This window comes from Procambarus clarkii, chromosome 11 (genome assembly GCF_040958095.1).
Source record: "Procambarus clarkii isolate CNS0578487 chromosome 11, FALCON_Pclarkii_2.0, whole genome shotgun sequence".
Taxonomy (NCBI): domain Eukaryota; kingdom Metazoa; phylum Arthropoda; class Malacostraca; order Decapoda; family Cambaridae; genus Procambarus; species Procambarus clarkii.
In genome coordinates, this window is record NC_091160.1 from 4,604,703 (window position 1) to 4,613,909 (window position 9,207).

General features: G+C 42.5%; 1 long non-coding RNA gene across 1 annotated transcript; it reads right to left on the reverse strand.

The window, feature by feature from the left end:
- Positions 1 to 685: 685 nt before the first annotated feature.
- Positions 686 to 4,022, reverse strand: LOC138363388 (uncharacterized). The gene is made up of 2 exons (XR_011228042.1): positions 3,727 to 4,022; positions 686 to 2,169 (listed from the first exon to the last, which is right to left on the reverse strand). It is a non-coding gene; the product is annotated as an uncharacterized lncRNA (long non-coding RNA).
- Positions 4,023 to 9,207: the final 5,185 nt, after the last annotated feature.

A 9,207-nucleotide genomic window follows, 5' to 3' on the forward strand; every position in this document is an offset into this window, starting at 1 on the left:
ATTGGAAACTGCTTACCAGAGGTGACATCAGGAGCTTCCTGCTGGGTACCTCCTGTAGCTGGACCAGACGCCACTGGCTTTCTGCTCATGTTAGAGAGAGCGGGGTGTCGAGGGCAGTCACGATGCCAAACATCTAAGCCTTCAAGCAAACACCTGGGACACTTTCGGACCGGAGGAGAGGCTAAATCCCCATCCTCAAGGGTAGGGGGTCCCTGTGAGGACACCGCCTCGAATTGTGGTTTTGAGCACAGAGCCCTCACACACAGGGTCATGTCGACAGTACTTAGAGACATGATGAGTACAGTGGCACTATAACTAACAACAAGAGGGGATACCCAACGTCTGATAGGACCTAATGGGATGAAATGTCCAAAGAAGGTGTAATGTTCAGGGGGAGGTTCACTATCTTTCCAAACAATGATTATCATGTTGAAAGGTTGACCGTCCTTATGTGTCCGTCTTGCCTTGTAGACCCCTTCAAGTTTATAAGATCTATCAAGAGGATTCTCTTTTTGGGAAAAGTGGTAACAAGATAGTCCTTAAATTATTTAGGGCGATTGATGATGTTTTCTCTGGTGAAAACAATATTACCAATCTTACCTTTAACCAGTTGAGTGATGATATCTTCCTGCTTACGTGACACAATGATATAAAGGGATGCTGGTCTAGGTCGGACTAAATCGAGTAACGTTTTGGAAAATTTATTAGAAACTAGTTCGAATCATATCAGTTTATCGTTGGATGTTGTTCCAGCTGGGAATGCCAGGCACACATAGTCAGCGCGGGAAGCAATAGAAGGCTTGAGTGGCCCCACCACTTGGTGTCCCTGGCAGTGCAGGTAGGTGGGTGGTAGTTCCCGGAGGATGGTTGGTGTCCCTGGTAGTGCAGGTAGGTGGGTGGTAGTTCCCATAGGATGGTTGGTGTCCCTGGTAGTGCAGGTAGGTGGGTGGTAGTTCCCGGAGGATGGTTGGTGTCCCTGGTAGTGCAGGTAGGTGGGTGGTAGTTCCCGGAGGATGGTTGGTGTCCCTGGTTGTGCAGGTAGGTGGGTGGTAGTTCCCGGAGGATGGTTGGTGTCCCTGGTAGTGCAGGTAGGTGGGTGGTAGTTCCCGGAAGATGGTTGGTGTCCCTGGTAGTGCAGGTAGGTGGGTGGTAGTTCCCGGAGGATGGTTGGTGTCCCTGGTAGTGCAGGTAGGTGGGTGGTAGTTCCCGGAGGACGGTTGGTGTCCCTGGCAGTGCAAGTAGGTGGGTGGTAGTTCCAGGAAGATGGTTGGTGTCCCTGGTAGTGCAGGTAGGTGGATGGTGATCTTAGAGCGGTGGTTTGGGGGCTCTGAACGATGGCTGGAAAGGGCATACAGTGGGAGAGATACAGTGAGGATAGGCGGGGTCCGGGTTAAAGACTTTGTCTCCTTCACAGGTATTAACGATGGCTATCTGGTTGACGTACTCACAATTGAAGTAGTGCTGGTCACACGACGTACACTTGGGGAAGTAGCCCACTGACGTACACGTCATTGAATCCTTGCACTCAGGAGTGGCCGTTGTTGTGGTTGGCTGCGAAGCATCACACAGTGTGGCACAAACGGCCCCGGCCACACAGTTACCTATGCCAACGTCAAAGTTGTATCCTACAGGGCATGTTAAGTGATACGACTCGTCGGCTGGTCCTGCGGTCAAGCATTGGTATAACTTGTGACAGTCGTAGGGGTCTTGGGTAAACAATTGCCCATTCGTGCAAAAGGCAGCACATGGGTCCCTACAGCAGCCGGATGGTGTCGTACCGCAGACCTCTGCTTCGCTGTTATAATAAGGAGTGTTTGCAGGACATTTGAAGGGCCCGTAAATGCTGCCGCCCATGCAAATGTAATAGGTGCTGCAATCCTTTGGGTCATTAAACGAGTCTGGATCTGTGATGCATTGTGTTTTGCAAGTTGGTAGCGTGCATATATTGTTACATGCTAGGGGAGCAGTACAGCCTGTAGCTAATACGTGAATGGATGTACCAGGCGGACAAAGAATACTGACGGCTTCATTGTCTACACAGTAGTAATACCGAGTACAATCGTAAGAATCCGCTATCACAAACCCGTTAGCTTGCCCAATGCAATTCGGATCACAGCCACGCTGGGCGAGGACCTGGGTGACCCAGAGCAGCGCCGCTACCCACGCCACCTGCAGCAGACAACCGTAATGTTAATGTTTTGCTGAAACTATCACTGATAAAACATTTTAAAATATATCAAACATTACTTTAAACTGGAAATATAATTGGTACAAATCACTAAACCGTTTGAGGAGTATTCAGAGGGTTACTAAGACCACCACAATAACTTACTGACCAGCCAGCAAGTATACTATAGTCTTGGACATAGTCCAGGACTAAAGTAAACTCTCAGTGTATATACACCGCGAAGTGGGTTACACCTCTCTGTATATATCCATGGCATCATTATTCTACTTCCCCCCTCAATATGTAGGAACAAATCCTGCGGTATAATGAAAGAAAAATCTGAATAACAAGGGAACTATGCAGCGAGGACGAATATGGACAACCAATCACAGCCTAAGAGGTAACACGGGGCAATGAAAAAAGGTAAAAGAACTGCACTTGTGGAAGACGGGGGTCACCTATGATATTCAATGCACTCTGTGAAGTCTCGGAGAATCTATTTCTCGATATTTTCAATAAGGCATACTTGAATGAAGTGTTCCCGAAACAGTGAAAATTTGAAGTAATTGTCCTCAAACAGAAACACAAAGAGGTAATTACTGTTCTACAAGTCTCGAATCTTGAACGCGCAATTATATGGTTGGAAGGATCATTCAAAATCTCCTCTCACACATAATAGGTAGACTAGGGTAAGGGCCGAGTGGTGAAAAAGGCCATTACGTATACTTCATCTCCAAGACTGCTTTTACAAACCAGGATATCATCAAGCATCACCATGACAAGGTGGGCGAGAAAAAGCGGACAGAAGAGATAGTCAGGGAATTTGTACGCTAATACAATGTAGTTACAGCCGACAACCTCGGTCGTTATGGCCGAAGGAAGGAATCCGTAAATTGCAGAAATCGTTCACGATACAAATATGGAGATTCGGAGGTGGAAATAACCGCGGAGGATCGAAGTTACAAAATTTGCAGCATGAGTGACGGACATCGTCTAGACTACTACTTGAAAGATTGTCCCCATCTAAAAGACATTAGCACTTTGTGACATAATAAATCCCGTAATGCGTTCGGACAGCAGATTTTATCAAAAACACTATCCTTAAAAGGTTCCCCAGCGTTGCACCCGCAAGATAACGTAAACTTGAAGATTGTAAGATGTTATTTCCTTGTTTTACAGCCTCTTCACTTAAGACAGTTAAGTAAGTCCCAGCTGCGTCTGGGTACAAGTGGCAGGATGAACTATCCAGCGGGGTTTCTTCCTATTGATGGATGTTGCATATTTCGGCTAGGCGGTATGTTCACTCACAGGATGAGTGACGCTGCCAAATAAACTCGTCCTCCGGAGCAAATTTAATATCAAATTAAACTTCGGCTATTGTGATTGTCATGCATAAACTGTCTTTGTATATACGTGTTAAGCGGACATAGCGAGAAATGTCAATCATACAGAATGATAGACACACACATTCCTGAATACAAATGAATATATAATTTTAACGCCAAAATACAACTAATTATACTAAATAATCCAAAAGAATCACTTGAGAATATTCGTACCCAAATCGATTGCAGTAGCAGCGGCTTGGTCATGTTGAAGACGCTGTACAGCTCTCGGTGGACAGCTGAAGGTGGACTGCTGACAGTGGGCAGCTGATGGTGGACAGCTGACGATGAACAGCTGACTGCTCGTCCAGCTGTGGCTCCTGCTGCACCTGTGTTGTTGTGGGCGATAAAGGTGTGCTCTGTGGTAGTGCAAGAGTGTTTTGGTGGGGAGTGCAGGTGGGTTGTGGGAGGAGCAGATATGATGGGGTGCCAGGAGCTTGCAAGCTGTGGTGATATGTTGAAGCTTATTGGTGCACGAGTCTACTGCTGCCTTGAAGCCATCATTTATACTTCAAACCTTATCACAGTGGCCAAGTTGAAATACTGATAAGGAATCTTTTGAGGTCAAGAAAATACAAGGAAACATTTATAACTGATGATATAATGTTGATTTAAGTTTTGTAAAATAAAACGAATGTGTTAATGTATTCACCATAATTGATCTCTTTCTGGAGACGATGAGTCACAATAACGTGAATGAAGACATGATGACCAAACCACACGTCAGAAAATTGAGATCCAGGACTGACCGAAATGTCGTCGTTTCTCAATATTCTGATGTGTAGTTTGGTCATCAACGACATCTTCTCCACCAGTGTTTAGAATTTCTAGCAGACTCTCTTTGTCACTCATCATCCTGTATTAAGCTTGACCAAAACACAACACACTCTCCCTAGGACAATAATTTACCCCTTTGTTCACTCATCCTTCTATGACATAGTACATATTTCGATTGTGCTGTTTAACATACAAAAATCATATTTTGTGCTATTGAAAATTCTTCTTACACAAACCGAAATTAGAACCCGAAACAAAACATAAATTAGCCAAAACACAGTTTTTCAGAAAAAGCATGCTTTTTTACCGTCACAAACGTGCCATCTATAAAGTATGTATATAAAAACCAACCTAGCCAGATGCGAATGAAAAGTTGTGTGAAAATTTTAAAGCAATCGGTGAAGAACTTTCGGAGACTAGCGGTCATGCACAATAGATGACATAGTGGTGGCATCTATTAGCGGTAGATGCCACCCCTCTGATAGGTAAAAACATGCAATTTTGAAAAACAGCGCCATCTGTTGCACATAATAGCAACATGCATGCTATACTAAATGTCACGAATTCCATTTCAATGTTTCCGATTCCATTGATAAATTTTATTTCCATAGATTTCATTTTATTTTATTTTTTATTGGATTATTTTGTGTGACATTGTGTTGTAATTGAGCTGTGTTGTTTACCATACCGTTCATTTCCTAAGTATAAGTATAGATGCCACAAGTGTTACAGGTAAAACCATGCATTTCTTTAAAAACAGCGCCATCTGTTACATGTAAGAGGAACACTCATGCTATACTAAATATGTTACAATTTCATTTCAATGTTTCTGATTCCACTGATAAAATGAATTTTCATAGATTTTGATTAATCTTCATTTTGGTTTAATTATTCTGTGTGAATTGCATTGGAATTGAGCTGTGTTGTTTACCATACCGTTCATTTCGTGAGAATAGTTTAATCTTTTACTTTTTCATATTTTCATTTCATTTTTTAACTGTTTTTCTTATATTTCAGTGATGGGAACATCAGATCACTTGATGTTTCCAATTTTCTGATGGGAACATCAGACCATTTGGGAAGGCATCGGACGAGGAAGTGGGGAATGGTGGAGATGATGAGGGGACGGAAGCAAAAGATGGTGGGGAGGACTAGGGGACAAGGGAGGGGGTAATGGTGGGGAAGGACGAGGGAACGGGGGAGTTTGGGATGGTAAGGACGAGGGGATGGGGGAATGGAGAATGGTGAGCAGAACATAGGGACAGGGAAGTGGGATATGGTGGAAAGGAAGAGGGGATGGGAGAGTGGGGAATAGTGGGGAGGATGATGAGACGGGTGAGGGGGAATTGTGGGGGGGGGGGGGGACTAGGAGACAGGGAAGGTTCCAGGAGACAGGAATATATACTAGCAGTACCCGGCCTCTGTAAATAGTTGGAGGCTCTCAAATGGGTGTTCGACTTTACAAACAGAGATGCTAGCCATTCAAAAGGCTTTGGAACATGCTCTTGCTGAACACCGACAACATGTTATCATACATACAGATTCGAGAACCGCCATTGAAACCTTGCAACACGAACACATATGTGATAACATCCATCTGATCACAAATGTCATATCATTCATGCAAACACTCAAACGACAAGGCCGACGGGTACTTATCAACTGGGTGCCAAGTCATGTGGGAATAATAGGAAATGACATTGCAGACGAAGCTGCAAAACTTGCTACTAAGAGGAGAAATGTAGACATTTACATACCACAGAGTCTATCACAGATTAAGAAAGTAATTAGAAACAGAGCAATGCAAAAGATGTACAGTGACCACAACACAGCAGTTGCAACATCAGGATCTGCGGGTTGGTACAGGAATTCAACCAACTACGAACCACTTAGTTTGATGAAAGGGAACAGTAGAGCAACAGAAGTACACTTACATCGCATCAGGCTTGGATACCCATGTGCATGGGAAATAGGCTTACAGGTTCCGGAAGATGAGAGGAAATGTCAGCACTGTGGAGAAATGCCTGACAGACCACTGGCACATTATCTAACACAGTGCACAGTTACAAACCCATTAAGATTTCAACTTAGATTCAACAGAGCAGAAGAAGTTGTTAAATACATATGGCAAAATCTTACTGAAGCGACCATATGAGTCATAAATACTCATACTCCGCCCAAGTAAAACAGAAACAAGCTACACTTAGTGGGCCAGCCAGAGGCTTAGGGCCCGCGCAGGAATATCCCTGCGAAAAAAAAAAAAAAAAAAAAGGACCCGGCCACGCGTTGGCCTGGTACTGCTAGCATATATATATATATATGTCTATATAAATAAAAATGTAAATGTTCTTTTGTTCAAAATCGCTAATCTCAGAAAGTTCTTCACAGATTGCTTTGAAATTTTCACACAATGTTCCATTCGCATCCTAGCGGGTATATATATATATACATATTATATAGATGTCACGACTGTGACGGGAAAAAACATGCTATTTTTTAAACTGTATTTTTTCATGTGTTTTTCATGGGAGGGATATCTTCGAAACCTCTTTATCAATTGCTTTGAAATTTTGACACAACGTTACATTCGAATAGGCGCGTGGTTTTATATTCCTGCTATATGCATGCCACACCTGTGACAAGAAAAATAGTGTTTTTTTTTAAACAGTGCCATCTGTTGGACTTAAGAGCAACACTCGCTGAAATCTCCGAAAATTCTTCATCGATTGCTTTGAAATTTTGATACAATGTTCATTTCCAATACACGCGTGTTTTTATATACCGACTATATAGATGCCATACCTGTGACATGTAAAACCATGTTTTTTAAAAAACAGTGTCATCTGTTGCACAGTATAGCAACTCACGCTGTACCAAATATGTTACAATTCCATTTCAATGTTTCCGATGCACTGATAAATTTAATTTTCATAAATTTCGATTTATTTTAATTTAGATTTAATTTATTTTGTGTGACATTGTGTTGAAATTGAGCTGTGTTGTTTACCACACCGCTCATTTTCAGAGTATAGTTAATTTTTGTATTTTTTCATTGTTTTTCATTTCATTTTTTTATGTTTTTTTTATATTTCAGTGATTGGAATATCAGATCACTTGATGTTATTAATTTTCTTATGGGATCATCAGATCGTTTAGGAATGCATCGAACGAGGGAGTGGGATATGTTGGGGAGGACAAGGAGATGGGAGTGGGGGATTTTGGGGAGGACGAGAGGACAGTTGAAGGGGTAATAATGGGGAGGATGAGGGGATGGGGCAGTTGGGGATGGTGGGGACGAGGGAGTGGGAGATGACGGGGGATGAGGAGGGGACGATGGAGTGGGGAATGATTAGAAGGACGAACGGACGCTGGAGTGGGGAATGTTGGGAAGGACAAAGGGACGGGGGAGGGGAGGACGAGGGGATGGGGGAGTGTGGAATTGTTGGGAGGAAGAGAGACGGGTGAGTGAGGAATGCTTGGAAGGAAGAGGGGACGGGTGAGTGAGGAATGGTTGGGAGGATGAGGGGACGGGGCATAGGGATTGGTGGGGAGGACTGGAAAACTGGGGAAAGGTTGCTGTGGCTCAGCAATGCACATTCGTTGCTGAGCCACAGCAACGCGTAGCCTGGAACAGCTAGTATATATATATATATATATATATATATATATATATATATATATATATATATATATATATATATATATATATATATATATATATATATATATATATATATATATATATATATATATATATTTATATATATATATATATATATATATATATATATATATATATATATATATATATATATATATATATGTCGTACCTAGTAGCCAGAACGCACTTCTAAGCCTACTATGCAAGGACCAATTTGCCTAATAAGCCAAGTTTTCATGAATTAATTGTTTTTCGACTACCTAACCTAACCTAACCTAACCTAACTTTTTCGGCTACCTAACCTAACCTAACGTATAATGATAGGTTATACAAAAACCTAACCTAACGTATAATGACGTGTGCCCCAAAGAATGAGGTGATTTGGTAAAATGCTATGCCCAAGATTACTATCCGAGTGCCGGCGGTGGGGTGGTTCAAATAGCCTCGGCTATCACCTCATTATGTCCGGTCGTGATGGTCAAGTGGATTAAGGCGTCTTGTACATACCAGTTGCGTTGCTCCTGGGAGTATGGGTTCGAGTCTCTTCTGGGGTGTGAGTTTTCAGTTGCATATTGTCCTGGGGACCATTCAGGCTTGTTCGCATTTGTGTTCCTCACGTGTGCCCCAAAGAATGAGGTGATTTGGTAAAATGCTATGCCCAAGATTACTATCCGAGTGCCAGCGGTGGGGTGGTTCAAATAGCCTCGGCTATCACCTCATTATGTCCGGTCGTGATGGTCAAGTGGATTAAGGCGTCTTGTACATACCAGTTGCGTTGCTCCTGGGAGTATGGGTTCGAGTCACTTCTGGGGTGTGAGTTTTCAGTTGCATATTGTCCTGGGGACCATTCAGGCTTGTTCGCATATATATATATATATATATATATATATATATATATATATATATATATATATATATATATATATATATATATATATAACGACATATGCGTTAACAAAATATGTTAACGCATATGTCGTTAATATGTTAACCCATATGTCGTCCGTGCTCTCAGCCACAGCTCAGAATGGAAGCAAGTCGACGAAGAACTCTGTAGGGTAAGGCAGGACCTAGTCAACAACGGCTTCTCCAATGGTTTCGTCGAAGACATCATAAGAAGGAAAGTGAAACGCCATGCAACCTCTGAAGAGACAACCAACACAACACCTATTCCTCCTATTAGACTATTTTAGAGGAACTTCTTTTCCACAGCTCAT